Below are 17,168 nucleotides of genomic sequence, written 5' to 3'. Positions count from 1 at the left end.
TATATATTCTTGATGATATTGCCAAGCCTGAAACTCACGTTGCATAGCCTGATTGTATGCACTTTGGGCCATTATTCTTTTTATATCTGTCATTTGGTTTCCTCCACCCGCATTACCTTGCTCCTGATCTCGTTCTACCTATGGATTCATGCCATCATATGGTACTGCAGCGTTATGTCGTTTCTTTAAAACCTTTGCACCATGATACACGCGTAGATCAATTCTATCACGGGGTTCTGGTACTGAAACTAATAATCCCCCTGACTTCTATCCACAATGAGATACCCAGCAATTAAAGTAATGAAAATTCCACCTCCTATTATACTATTATTTTGCATACCCCTTACCATTACCGATAAGTAATAACCCACACAATAAGGTATGTTCACAACGCTCTGTGGATCTCGAATACTCATGAGGTAAAATAGATCATTTTCATTTACTTTTTCTTTATTCCTACCTCGTTGTGTAATCGAGTTTGCTAAAAACCTATGGATCACTCTTAGCTCAGCTCTATTAATATCAGTATAAGAGTAAGATCCCCCACGAAATCGGTTATGGCTAGTCATTCTACTCCATATTCCATTCATATAAAAATTTTCATCAACCCTTCTACCATTAATTATCAACCTTTGACAATCATTAGATATTAATTCCCCAGGCGTATATATACACAAGGCCCGAGCCATATCTAATAGAGACATATGGCACATCACACCTTCTAACAAAAATCTAATAAAACTCTGATCAGTTAAGCTAGCTACCTGATCATTTATTTCAATTGTACTTAATAATTCCACACACCATTCCCTATATACAGGCCTACGTATAGTGAATAAACGTTCCCAATCATTAAAAGTAGAATTACCATACCTTTGGTAAAGTAATTCCCTAATTCGTTCGGCTAATCCCACTGTTTCTAACGGTTCCCAATCTATCACCTTGGGCACTTCAACATCCTTAGACTGAAGAATGTGTAAGTTCCTCTGATATTTTGGATAATCTATCCAATGTCTGCCAAATATTAAATTATGGTGTAAATCTACCACTTGTATATTTGAATATGAAATGAATTGATGCGGTAGATTTTGTCTGTATTGGTCGTTAATCTCCTGTTCATCTGCATTCTCAGGAGGAGCATTGTGAGCCTGAAACGCGGATGAAGATTCACCCCTTTCAGTCTGCAAAACACATTAAACATAATTTTTGTGCATCCAAATATGCATTAGTGTTTGCAAAATCATAAATCAAAACAATCATAATGACATGTTTGAACAATATTAAACTTATACGCATTTTCCATAATATTAACAATTCTACACTTTTACAAATAAACATATATGAAAATGTATACAATGTTTCTAAGCATTCATCTTCTAAAATATGTCAAAAATAATCATTATAGGAATTAAACAAGTTTCAAATGGTTTTCATATCAAATTAATCAAGTTCATATATTTTAGACTTAAAAAGTCCACTTTAATGCTCAAAAATCATGTTTAGGATCAAAGTTTGGATCATTTAGCAACCTAAACATGTTACACTACTTAATTAAGCATGAGCTAACAACAAAATTTGACCATAACCCGTTTATATCAAAAAACCCCAATTTTTGCTCAAGAACACAAACCCTAGATTGTTAAAAATTTGAAGTTTAAGGCTTCTAATCATGTTAAATAGCATCAATCTACGTTATACAAGCATAATATATAAACAATTTAAGCATAATTAAGCTAGAATTCATCAAAATTAAATTAGGTAAAATTTTGCTCAAGAACACCATAAATCCGAATTAAAGAGTGTATTGTGTAGAAATTTACCGTTCTCCTTGAAAAAATTCTTGGTAAGATTCTTCTCATCATGATTTTAGCAAGGAATTTGATGATTAACGGTGAAAAATCGCGTTTTTGGGGGTTATTTACGTGTGTTTTTCGCAGAAAAAATGAGATGTGGGTGTTTTTGGGACTGGTCTGTCGACCAATTTATCTGGTCTGAAATTTGGGAGCTCTGCGACTGCGGATGTTTCTATACTCAGAAGCTCCGCGACTGCGGTACTTTTTTTTATATATAAAAACCTTTATTAATAAAACAATTAATGGAGTAATTTTTAAAATTTTGTTCCTTTCTTTGGGTTGAGGTCGTTTCGGTACGTTCACCTAGTTCGTCTCTCTACAAAATTTTAAAATTTGTCATTTCAAAGCGATTGTTTTAAAAGCAAAGATTTTTGGATTTTTTTAATGTTTTTGGCATACTTTAGATCAATAAAATTAAAAATAATGATAACAAAATTTCTCGTCCAGCCCTCGGGTAAAGCAATTTTGGTTCAACGACCTAGTCTTCAACTCACGATGAATTTTAGAAATCAAATTTTTAACTTAATGAAGTAAAGTAAATTTTTGTTTTTAAATTCACACCAAACTTAAATTTAAAATGCATAAAATTTCATATAAATATTATTAGTATTTATATACATTAGTTTACAAACTTACATTTAAAAATAATATAGTTATATATTAATTTAGAAAATAATACAAATCTTTTTGGTCTTTTATCCCACTTTAATCAATCAAATATTAACAAAAATATACGTCCCACTTTTGGGTAAAGTAATTTCGGCTATATTACCTAGTTTTACTACTGACGAATTTCTGAAATATTTTAAATTGATTGATTAAAGATATTTATACCTTATGAATAAACGGTAAATTTCGCAGTGATGAATTAAATTTTTGTATGATATCAATAATTGCGGTTTATTATACCTAATTTTATTGAATATCAATTTAATACTTTATAGCGAACGATTCAGCGTTAATTATCAAAAGGTTCAAAGCAATAAATAAAAATAAAAATAAAAATTGTACATACTTACCTGTGAGATAGAATTCTCAGAGACCTGCTTTAGTCGACTCATAGGAGAGTCGTTCAATTTGGTTTTCCATAGCTACATAAGCGTAACCTCGATTTTTTCATAACTTTCCTTCTAAACATATGAACGGTCCTTCTCTGCATAAAGTAACGAATTCAGAATTGGAATGTGTTTGATTGTTCGAACATTTCCCTTCGTGTGACCATTTTCCGCATTTATGACATTTTGTTGCGGATTTTGATTTTCCTTTACCAAAATGTATCTTATTATGATTCTTTCCTGAGTTCTTTCCTTATTTCGTCCATTTTGCCTCTTATGAATGATACCAGTTCACTCGAGAAGATGTTGTTATTACATTTAGTAATCATAGCATGTAGTAGTAGACCATGTTTCAAATTAAAGTAATTCTTCATCTCGTAAAACCTAAAAACACAAAAATTCAGAATGGAGGGAGAAGACTAGTTCTTTAGGGTCTGCTAGGGAAAGACCATTCGGATTCCATTTTCGAGAACTACACTAAAACAGAAAATCTAACTCTAGACAGTATTATATTATCCTTTAAAACATTTTAATCTCCCCACACTTAGTTAGCTGTGGTATCGAAATTGTGATTAACTTCAATTGGACCATCAACAACTTTCATATCTCTGACTTTTGCTTCAAGCCATTTGTTGATTTCTTCTGTAACATTTACAAATTCAATTAACATCGCCTTTTCTTTAGGCAACAAATTGGATACTAATCGGTTACATAATTTAAATTTCCCCTTAATCCTAGCATTTTGAATCCGTTTATAAAGTTTCTTCATTGAATTGTTAAAAATGGGTTCATCTAATTTCGTATCAATAAAGGGGTTCTTTGTTATCAGGTCATCATTAGGTGTTTCTTCATGTTCCCCACACTTAGGCATTTTTATTGGTTCAACAGTTTTGGTTGGTGGAGATTTAAAATTTCGGTTCACAAAGGTGACCGATTTGTCACCATCCCTAACTGTCATTTTACCTTCTCTTACATTAAAGAACGCCTCAATGGTTGCTAAAAATTAGAGGAATATCAAGGTCTTCCTCCATATTAATAACTATGAAATTTGCAACAAAGGTCAAACTTCCCACTTTAATAAGTAAATTATTGGCTATTCCAACCGGGTGTTTAATGGTTAGGTCAAATGATTGAACACCTATTTTGGTTGGTCTTAATTTACCCACATCTAATCTTTTGTATAAGGAAAGAGGCATAACATTCGCACTCGCTCCTAAATCTGCAAGCCCATTATACATAGCATCATCATTAAGCAAGCAAGAAATGATAAATTCACCTGGGTCTCCCACTTTAGTAAGTGGAGTTGGTTTGTTAACATTTTCCGGGTGATCTTTTCTTAGTTCGTCCACTTCTACTTGAACTTCTTGTTCATATTTTTCTTCGTTTCTTGGAATGGGAGGTTTATATAGAAATTCTTCTTCATCACTCCAATTTGAAATCTCTCCATCTTCCACTTTTGGTTTTTCACATGTTGTTGAAAACATATTTATGTTTTCATTCTGAGGGTTTTCTTTGGTGGTGAAATTATGATTAACTTCATTGTCAACTTCCATTGGACCATGTATGTAATGTTTAACTCTGTGACCATTAACTTTAAATTCAATCCCATTTGAATTTATTAACTCTATTGTTCCGTATGGGAAAACTCTTTTAACTATGAATGGTCCAGACCATCTTGATTTCAATTGTCCAGGAAATAGCTTGAATCGTGAATCGAAAAGAAGAACTAAGTCTCCTTCCTTAAATTTTTTTGAACTTTTGATTCTTTTATCATGCCATTTCTTCATTCTTTCCTTATAGATTAACGAATTCTCATATGCATCATGTCTTAATTCTTCTAATTCGTTTAGTTGACTTAATCGTAGACATCCGGCTTCATGTAAATCAAGATTACATGTCTTCAAAGCCCAAAATGCTTTGTGCTCAATTTCTACTGGAAGGTGACATGCTTTTCCGTAAACGAGTTTAAAAGGTGTGGTGCCAATTGGAGTTTTGTAGGCTGTTCTAAAAGCCCAGAGTGCATCCTCCAATATCATTGACCATTCCCTTGGATTTGATCCTATGATTTTCTCTAGAATACGTTTTAACGCTTGGTTGGTATTTTCAACTTGTCCACTTGTTTGTGGATGATAGGCGGTTGAGATTTTATGAGTTACTCCATATCTTTTGAGAACTTTCTCAAGTTGATTATTACAAAAATGAGTACCTCGATCACTTATTAATGCTTTCGGTGTTCCGAACCTTGCAAAAAGACATTTTAAGAAGTTGACTACAACTCGTGCATCGTTAGTTGGGAGAGCTTGTGCTTCCGCCCATTTAGATACATAATCAATGGCAACAAGAATGTAGAGATTATTATGAGATTTTGAAAATGGACCCATAAATTCAATACCCCAAACGTCAAATACTTCACATACTTGAATGACGTTTTGTGGCATTTCATCACGTTGACTTATTTTTCCAGCCCTTTGACATACATCACAGGATTTACAAAGAAGGTTTGCGTCTTTGAAAATTGTAGGCCAATAGAATCCAGCATCGTAGACTTTTCTTGCTGTGAGTTGAGGCCCATAATGCCCTCCTGTTGGTCCTGTGTGACAATGGTTTAAGATTTGACTAGCTTCATCTCCGAATACGCATCGGTGTATTATTCCATCGGGACATCTCTTAAACAAATGTGGATCTTCCCAGAAATAGTGTTTTATATCACTAAAGAATTTCTTTCGTTTTTGGTACGACAACCCTTTTTCAAGGAATCCACATACTAAGTAGTTTTCAAAGTCTGCAAACCATAGAATTTCACTATAATCGATCTTCAAAAGATATTCATCAAAAAAGTTATCTTGTATGGCAGATTCGTTTAGAACTTCTAATTCGGGATTTTCAAGGCAAGAAAGATGATCAGCTGCGAGATTTTCTGCTCCCTTTTTGTCTCAGATTTCAATATCAAACTCTTGTAAGAGTAAGATCTAACGGATTAATCGTGGTTTGACATCTTGTTTTGAAAATAGGTATCTAAGAGCAGAATGGTCGGTATAGACCACCGTTTTTGCTAGAACGAGATATGAACGAAATTTGTCAAAAGCAAAGACAATAGCAAGGAGTTCTTTTTCAGTAGTTGTGTAGCTCAACTTCTGTACAGATCCCATTAAAATTTCAAAGATGTTCATTTGGATCTTCTTTTGGCGTACCACTAAATTGGCATTGATTAGTTACCATGTGTAGGATTTGTCCTTTAATTTCATAATCTGGCCCATTAATGTCAGGTTGAGTAATGGCATGGCCTTGGCCAGTGCGTGTAGCTCTCATTCGATTATCTATACTTAGAGGTTCCTAATTTTTCATGATTGAATTTGTTGAATCTGAATCACTAGAGGATTCTGATTTAACAGTTATTTCCTCGACAATCTCTGGTTGAATGATTTGTGGTTCAGGAGGAATGATTAGTGGTTCAGGATCTCTGAATTATCCTTGAATATCCTCCGGGTTCTCAATTGTGAGGTCGGGTTCAAAAAATAGATTATCAGAAATTTAAATTGGAGTACTTGGTCGACTAGATGATGATTCTAAAGAAAAATTAACGGCGAAAATATTAACTAGATGTCTTGATCGAGTTACAGGTGGTGAACGTATGAAAGGTGGTGAACGTTTTGCTCGGTGCATTCACTGAATATCCTATTAGTTATAAAGATAAAAATTATATAAGTTATCAAATTAATACACTTTCCTGATTTTGCCCACGTTTCGAATAGCCAATAGATGCAGCAGGTAGCCAGGACCCTTCAAATCGGAAGTCCACAAATCGCCACTAACAAGTACAACTATTACTCCGAACCAGAAAATTTTGGATGTCTATCAATTTAACCGCTTAAAATAATTTTTCGTCGAAATTTAAAGAAAACTTTGAAAATTCTATGTCATAAAAACTAGAGCGTATAAATGAGAAAGAAAAAGCGCGTCGAAAAATAAGAAGTCGAAAAACAAACGTCGAAAAATAAAAAGTCGAAAAATAATAATAAGAAAGTAAAGCGTCGAAACTTAAAAGTCTAAAAACTTACGAATAAAAAGTTGAACCTAAAGGTATTAAAGCTTAAAGGAATTCTATATCCAAAACGGCAATTACTTTATTAGGCACTAAAATCTATTTAAAACTAAAGCGATAAGCGACGTCGTAAAATTCCAAAACGTCTAGATCTAAATCTAAAGAAAAACAGCACTTCAGAGATTTTACGGCAAAGCCTAAAAATTTAGAAATATAAAATAACTACGGCAAAAACTAAGCTTAAACCTAATTACGAACCATAAATATACAATTATTTAAAAAAATACAATTTATAAAAAGAGACAAAAAATGATAAAATTACTTATTTTTATAAAAATATTATTTTTATATTATTATTTTATAAAAGTATTAATTTATATATTAATAAAACTGCTTAAAACTTAAAAATAAAAAATTAATTTAAAACTAAACTAATATTAATTTAATTAAACCCTAATTAGGTTTAATAATAATAATAATTAATAATAAAACCCTAATCTGCGTAATTAATGCAGTCTGAGGTTTGACCTGTCAGACAGCTCTGCGACTGTAGATGTTTTCTGCCCAAGTGGCTCCGCGACTGCGGAGGTATGCAGTCTCAGAACAAATTGAGGTTCAATTGGTTCGGCAGGTTCAGATTTTATTATTATTATTTTTTTTAATTTTTAAGAAAATATTATATAATAGAACTTATATAAAAAAATATTACTTATTAGTTTTTATAACTTTTAATAAATATAAAGTTTTTTTTACTTAAAAAAATAGATATATATATTTTTTCTTATATTTTTGTTTTTAAAATTTAAAACTTATATAAATATATTTTTACAAAAATACCTTAAAAACTAATATTTTTTTATATAGCGTTTCGCTTTCGCTTTCCCCGGCAGCGGTGCCAAAAATACTTGATGTGTGCGAAGGGTAGTACGAAATAGATTATATTTTACTATGAAATACTATTAAATACGATACAATTTACACAAGTTATTTGTTTATTTATTGAATGGATATACATAAACTTTGCTACAACACTTATAGGCAGTGTACCTAATCGTAGAGTAGTGTAGTTTTTAGTAAGTCCGGTTCGTTCCACAGAGAGCTGGCAAAGTTTAACGCTATATTTATTTTAAACTATATTTGTGTATATATATATATATATATATATATATATATATATATATATATATATATATATATATATATATATATAAGTAGTATTATTATTATTATAAAAAGGGGGTTTTACCATTTAGTGAACGGTTTGTCGATTTTAAGACATAAATCACAATTAAAACCTAATGTAAAATATTAAATATAAATACAACTTAATTTAAAGCGTAAAGTAAATGATGATAAATATAAATGCAATAAAATAAAAGTACGATAAATAAAATGATGATAAATAAAAGTGCGATGAGATATAAAATAAAGGAATTATGCTTATTTAAACTTCCGTAATCATGATGTTTGACGTGTTGATTTTAATTTATTACCAAGGGCTAATTGTCCTTTGTCCTGGATTATTCGATATGTCTATCTGGTTTTGTCAATAATAGTCCATCGGTCATAATTGTAAAAATGCGAAAGTCTTCATCAAATTACCCTTATACCCGAAGTTAAATATTCCAACTAATTTGGGACTTAAACTGTAACACGGTCTTAATTCTTTATTTAATGAATACACCAGGTTATCGACTGCGTGTAATCCAAGGTTTTAATACTTTGTTAACAATTACAAAAATTACCCTTGAATGTAATCCACCCCTGTTTTAATGAGTCCATTGACTATTAATCCATTCCCGTGTTCGGTCAAATGAATAATTATTAGTATTTATAAATATCCCGCCCACCGTACCCAGTCAAGCGTATGTGGTTAAATATAAATACGTCAAATTATAAATCTCTATATTAAATCAACGAGATATCATTTAATTAATATAATGCCCATTAATAGCCCATAGTCCAATTTCCACAAGTGTCGATCTTTTGTCCAAACCCCAATTATGGTCCAAAGCTCAATAACCCCATCTTAATATTTAGTCTAACTTCACGATTACTTCGGCTTAAATAAGCATAATAATAACTTAGCTGCGAGACATTAATTTAAAAAAGGTTGAACATAACTTACAATGAGTATTAATAGCGTAGCATTACACGGATAGAGTTTCGACTTACAAACCTTAAAACATTCGCTACTATAACCTTATTATTATTATTATTATTAACTTAATATTAAAATTATAATTAAAATATAAATATTAATAAAGACAGAGAGTGAGTAATGATATTGATGAAGGTGTGTATTACTCGTCGAATTGCATGGCCTTTTATAGGGGGGTTCGGGTCCTGGTGTGCTCCGGGACTGCGGCCTTTTTGTTCCTCACAGCTCCGCTACTGCGGAGCTTTGGATTCCAGCTCACATAGATTTTGGCTCCTAGCTTACTGAAGTTTATTTATTTGATATATAAATATAATATATATATATATATATATATATATATATAATTTACATAATTAATTATATATTATATTATATTTATGTGCATATTTGATTTGTAATTTTAGCTCCGTTGAGTCGTACGTTGATAGTTGGTTCATGTCTCGGTTTCGGATTTTAGAACGCCTTTTCGTAAAATTTAATATCTTGTACTTTGCGTTTTGCGGCTTGTACTCTTGTCATTTTTAGACGTTTCTCAACAATAAATTGAACCACTTGGATTGTAACTTGTACTTTTTAGCTTTTTGGTCATTTGCGTCTTCAAATTGTCGAATCTGTCTTTTGTCTTCACCTTTTATTATTTAAACGAATATTACTTAAAAATAGAACAATTGCAACTAAAAGCTTGTCTTTCTGGAAGGATAATGCTATGAAATATATGTTCGTTTTTAGCATTATCAATTACTTTCGATGATTTTGTCTCTTTGTGCTATCCTTAGCACACTCTTTAAGAAATCGATTTAGAGAAATTGTGTGGAAATTCGAGGTTGATCGCGTGTCCTGACCTCATGTAGTGCTATTGGAATGGAACTATGAATTAGTATAATATAATGACGTCAGGGCAACGTGATTATATTACGTTAATTCATATAGAAATTCCAATATTGTGACATGAGGAATAGAAAGCGAGTCAAAGAAAATTTTTACACCACTAATTCAGAAATTCCAATGTTATTACATGAGTAAGGAAAATACTCATTATCTTATTTGTTGAAATACGAGAAGCTTGTTTTAACCAAACTACCTATCTCGTGCTTTATCCTTCATACCTCGCTTGTTAACGACAGCTTCACACGTGAACAGTTTTGGTCCAAGGACTTATGTCTTGATAATAGTCAAAACGACATTTAATTCATTGGTTTTCATGACTCGTAACATTTGTTGGTCAAATGTCGCACGACGATTTCAGTCCTTTACTCGATCTTCCACGATCTTACTTCAACTTGTAACCTCTGAAATACAGATACTCTGTTTATCATCAGGAGTTTTACACATTTGTTTAATTGGGCGGTTCTCACGAGATTTATGGGCGAATAGAAGTAATGAAATATTTTGTCATGTATACAATTTATAAAATCATATATGTACGTATGGATTCAAATGAATAAATTTACCCTTACCTGTTTTGGCTAGTATATACTAAATCATACCTTCAAAATTATTTTAAAACCACACATTTATTGAGCTATTTGACTGAAGGGACCCGTCCTAATCTATCTGGACGAATACTTTACATTTGGTTACATCGCGAGGTACTTGACCTCTATATGATACATTTTACAAACATTGCATTCGTTTTTAAAAGACTAACTTTCATTTCATCGAAAGTTGACGGCATGCATACCATTCATAATATATCCAACTATAATTGACTTAATAATAATCTTGATAAACTCAACGACTCGAATGCAACGTCTTTTGAAATATGTCATGAATGACTCCAAGTAATATGTTTAAATGAGCAAATGCACGGCGGAAGATTTCTTTCATACCTGAGAATAAACATGCTTTCAAGTGTCAACCAAAAGGTTGGTGAGTTCATAAGTTTATCATAAAACAATAAAATTCATCATTTTGATAGACCACAAGATTTAAATGCTGCATGGTACAAATGGGCCCGAATCCTATACCCACCTGTAATGTACATGCGATATCTTTTAAATACAGTACACCTTTCTCGTGTACAAAATCATCTTTCATAAATCTTAGTAACCGTACACATATCTCGTGCACAAAAATAACATACACATAACCTGTGTATAAAATCATTCTCTCGATACATAACATTCACTTTTCATTGCTTTCATAGCTTGGCTTGGTAACCGACCTTAACATATAATGCGCATAATAATATCCCCAAAACAGAACATCTCGTTTGTATAATAATCATATAAACTTCAAAGTACTAAACACCACGCCCACTAGCCCTTCCGTCTAGTGAACATTCTGGGTGGGGGTGTTAAACCCGATAGCTACCTTTAGGATTCGCGTCAATTAGGCGTGCTCTAATTCTCAAAATTAGTGATGTTCCCTAATTCTTAGGATACCAAGCAATAATAATTAGGGGAAAAATATTCATATCAATTGTGGCAATTATCACGTCACATAATTCAATGGTGGCAATTATCACGTCTACATAATTCATTCGAGGAATGTTTTGCTTGTGTCTATCTCGTCAACCATTTATAAAAGTATTTCATGTATTCGCAGTTCAAAATGTATTTCAAAAGCATTTAATAAAGCAGTTGTAAAAGTAGCGCATGTATTCTCAGTCCCAAAAATGTAAAGAGTAAAAGGGAATCAAATGAACTCACCTAATGTATTTTATAGTAAAAATACATATGACTATATTGAACAATACATGGTTGGTCTTGGATTCACGAACCTATATCATTTGTATATATATTAACACACGTAATGGTAATCGAATATATATATATATATATATATATATATATATATATATATATATATATATATATATATATATATATATATATATATATATATATATATATATATATATATATATATATATATATATTATTAGTGTTGTAATTTATATGTATATATATATATATATATATATATATATATATATATATATATATATATATATATATATAATAATAATAAATTAATGAGTTTTATTATTTAAATTTTCATTTCTATATATAGAACTATTAATATAGTTAGGTTATGTGTAGTAGATATATTTTTATAATATCATTTGTTCGTTAAGTTAATGATAATAATACTATTACTTAGATTTAATAATGACGTTGAAAATAGCTATTTTGATAATATTATTAGTCACTTTGTTTATAAAGGTATTGATACTGATAATAGTAATACTATTAGTAATAATAAAAATATTAATTTTTTAAAAAATATATAATTTTTAAGATCGATAGATTTTTAATAAATCTGGTAATAATAATTTCAAATAAAATGATTCTTTTAATAACAATACTACTTATGAATGTAAATTTTTAATAATATTAAAAAATTTATTAATAATGACAATAATAAAAAAAATTTGATTTAATCATAATAGTACTAAATCTTTAACCTTAATGATAATACTAATTTTAATACTAATAATAATAATAATACTATTGATAATAATAATAACTAAAATGATAATTTTTACTACTAGTGATAGCTATAATAATAATAATACTAGAAATAACAATGATAATAATAATAATAATAATCATAATTGTAATTATAATTATAATACTAGTAATATTAGCAATAATTAATAATAACAACAATTAATAACAATAATAATAAAAATAATAATGATAATGATAATGATAATGATAATAATAATAATAATAATAATAATAATAATAATAATAATAATAATAATAATAATAATAATAATAATAATAATAATAATAATAATTAGAAAACTACCTTTAACAAGGTGATTCAAAAAGAATGGCCATGGACAAACTCGAACCCGTGACTCCTCGAATACCCGCTAACACCTTAACCAACTGAGCTGATGCTCATTTTCTGATTAAAACCCACCCAAAATAATTTATAACTCGTATATTTGTCTGTTATGTTATTCTTCAACCCAAAACTGTATCGACCAAACTCCACATAATCATAACAGCAAATAAATGGGTTCGTTTAGGATTTGTAAATAAACAGAAAAACCAAGAAGTGGTGTTTGAATTAATGACACAGAATTAAATAAAAAAAATACTATCACAGACCTGAACACCCGTTTACAAACTCAACATCAATTTCGAATTTCTAGTATGTTTTAGATAATGATTCCTTCATGAAAAAGGTTCCAAATCACTCTTACAAACTTTAGGAACTATCAATTTAACATAAATTATAACAGAAAATTCGAATTCGTTCAAGAACATTTGTTTGACTTTTAAATCAAAATACTTTGACTCAAAAATTGGAACGTGATAGAGAGAATTGAGTTTTGAAAACTTGCAGATAGTTTAAATGAAAGATTTGTAACCTAACTGCAATAAAGGATTTTAAAATTAAACTTTAATTCGATGTTTTGGAAAAATGGATGAAGAGCAGAGACGGGTTCTTTATTTTCTGTTTTATTTTTATAATTTTAATGAGTACTTGGTATCTATGAGTAAATGAACGAATGCTTCTTCTTATAATTGATCAAACTTATTGTAATGTTTGTTGAGGTCGACTGGTAACCAATACCGACAACAAGGACATGAAATTCCTAATCAAAAAAATAAAGAATAAATAAATTGAAATGGCTAACAGCATTCTGAAATCTGTACTAATATTCGTTTGTGTAATTGAATTAGGGATAAAAATAAAACAGATTACAGTTTGAGGGATACGTGAAACAAACTCAGGTCCCAATTCGTACGTGATTTCATATTTTATATAATTTTGTTTATATAATTGTATTTTTATAAATATCTGTATAATTATATATATATATATATATATATATATATATATATATATATATATATATATACAACTTGTCTTTTATTTTATTTAACTGTTTATATATATACCTGTATGAAATTAGAATGTTTTGAAAATAACAAGTTTATATATATTTATACCATTAATAACATTTTATAATAATAATAATATGATAATAATAATAATAATAATAATAAATTTAATCAAAATAACTAATTATATTTAAATTACATCTAATTAATAATTTTAATCATCCTTATAGTAATATTTATTTTTAAGTATTTATTTTGATAATCATGATCTTAAATTTATTAAAATTTTAATATTTAACATTTGTTAATATTATTAATAATGATTTTAATAATAATGAAAGTGGTAATAATATAATTGTCATTGCTATTATATTTTTAACTTGTTATTATATCATATATTATATATGATTACATTAATAATGTTTTATGTATATAATTGTTATATATCTAGTTACTCTATTATTTCATAATAAAAATAGATATTATAAATTTCAACACATAATATTTATTTCTTTTATATATATATATATATATATATATATATATATATATATATATATATATATATATATATATATATTACAATATAATATTTATTAATAACAATCATATATATATATATATATATATATATATGTGTATATATATATATATACAATTTCATTATACTTAATTATTTTGTATCTTATTTTATATACTTAATGTTAATGTTTACATTATATTTTACAATTTTAATTTATAATATATATTTACCTTTATATAGATATATCTATACATATTTATTTACAAATAATTGTTCGTGAATCGTCAGAAGTAGTCAAAGGTCAAATAAATCCATCTAAGCAGTTCAAAAATTTTAAGACTCATCATTACAGACTTTGCTTATCGTGTCGAAATGATATAAGATTAAAGTTTAAATTTGTTCGGAAATCTCCGGGTCGTCACAGTACCTACCCGTTAAAGAAATTTCGTCCCCGAAATTTGATTGAGATCGTCATGGCTAACAGTAAGAATGTTTTCCTGACGAATATGAGCTGGTAAACAGAGTTTTACTACTGTTGAGTAATATGGATAACATAATTCGATTACGCGAAGAGTATAAGTGAAGCTATCACAAGAGAATGAAATGAGTATATCTAAATTCGTATTAACCGGTGACGTAGTCATGGTTGAATTTGGAAATTCAAGGGATTTAAGGAAAATCTTCGTAATAAGATTTGATTCTTCATAAATTGAGGAAATTAGGATTCTCTTTGGTTAAATGCGATAATCTGTTCTGATTGTTTTGTAGGATATTTTACTATAACTCCTTCCTCTTCATTTCCTTTATATTTTGGAGTTTCATACTTTTATTTTCTCTTCTGACTTTAAGTCAAGCGAATAATGGTCCAGAATTTGTAAGTATTAAGTTTCGAATGAACATGACTAACGTTCTAAGAGAGAGATTGTAATAGCACGATCTTGATTGGTTAAATTACCAAAATTCAGGAGAAAAGATAGAACTATCAAGAAATTATATTCTTGATATGTTTATATATTAGACGGAATGTAAGAGTCGTGTGACATGGCACATGATGCCGTTATAATCCGTGAATTATCACGTTCTATTTAGAAACTCAGCATGACTTACTGTAATATAATCACGTTGATCAAGTGTCATTATATTATACTAATTCATGCTTCAGTTCCTAACACTACTTCAAAATCATTCATAATTTAAACTTGAATTTTAAAGAAATTTAGAAACTAAAGTAGTTTCCTTTATGATGAATATAGATAGCACGAAGAGATAAATAATTTCGGACGAGAATATTTATGAAAATATCTTCAGAAATATCGAAGATATTTATGATGATATTTTGGAATTTCTAAGTTCGATAGTTGATGAAGAAAAATTTTCCGCAAGATTTTAGAGTCAGAAACAAGGTATTCGATAATGACTTTAGCAGATACTGAATCATTTGGATTCTTTGAAGGCAGGTTTTGTCTTTGTGACTTGTCCATAGCCTCCTTCATGGTTTGCTCAATTCGTTTTTCAGTATCAAAACTTTTGAGCTTTTTCAGTATGCCGCTCTTTATTATCAAACTTTTGACTGTTTAAACAGTCTTCAGTTTTTGCTGCTTCATCAGCTTTTTTTTTTTTCAGAACTCAGAGATTTGATTCGTAAGCTAGAGTGCTTTTCAGGAATTCAGAGATTCCGAATCGAAATTCATTATTCCAGAAGATATATGTTATATATAGATATATAACTATTGACGTAGGAATGATGCGAAATTCAAGAATTAATGATTAATGCTTCTCGATATTTGGTATGGCAACTATCGTTACAAGATGTCGATGAGTACATGATAGAGTTTCAATAAGTATAGCGATTTTTCGAAGAGATTTAAGCCAAGGAGCAACGAGGTTGCTGGTACATCTGTTGGTAATATGGTGGAATATAAAAGGTTCCATGGTAACGATGATGAAGGGGCAAACGTATATATCAAAGTTAAAATGAGACTTATTCGAATGAAAGTCGAAGTTCATTTGTTGGAGCTGTGATAAAATTGGCTAATTTGGAGAGAGATTGTAAAGTTATTTTCAGTAATAACAATGCCAAAGGAGCTAGCACAGATATGTGTTAAACGTTTACTCAGGTTCCGAGAGTTTTTCAGGTGCATAACTATATGTATAAATCTTTTCCTTCCATAGGTGAAGTGCAGTTGGTTCATTTTCTCGCTTGCGGTGTTTTCAAGAATCATGGAAGGTTTGAACGTAGATTGGAATCGTCAAGATACAAATGAGGTTAAAGACGAAATTAAGTGGCAAACTTGAAGAGATGTTTAGTTTCATATGTTATAATCAATATTTTAATTTATTTTAATTGTCCAATGTTATTAGTCCACAGTCAATATCCATAGTTAACGGTCCAGTAATTGATATATAGTTTAATATATAATATTCAAATTAATTAATACGTATCGTGACCCGTGTACATGTCTCAGACTCGATCACAACTAAAACTATATATATTATTGTAGAATCAACCTCAACCCTGTATAGCTAACTCCAGCATTACTGCATATAGAGTGTCTATGGTAATTCCAAATAATATATATAGATGCGTCGATATGATATGTCAAAACATTGTATACGTGTCCCGATATTTAAAATGCGTAAATAACAATATTTAAATGACGATAAATAAAGTGCGTAAAATAAATAACAGAAATTAAATGACGATAAATAAAATTGCGAGAATATAA

This window comes from Rutidosis leptorrhynchoides, chromosome 8 (genome assembly GCF_046630445.1).
Source record: "Rutidosis leptorrhynchoides isolate AG116_Rl617_1_P2 chromosome 8, CSIRO_AGI_Rlap_v1, whole genome shotgun sequence".
NCBI classification, from domain to species: Eukaryota; Viridiplantae; Streptophyta; class Magnoliopsida; order Asterales; family Asteraceae; genus Rutidosis; species Rutidosis leptorrhynchoides.
Note: the sequence above shows the minus strand (reverse complement) of the source record.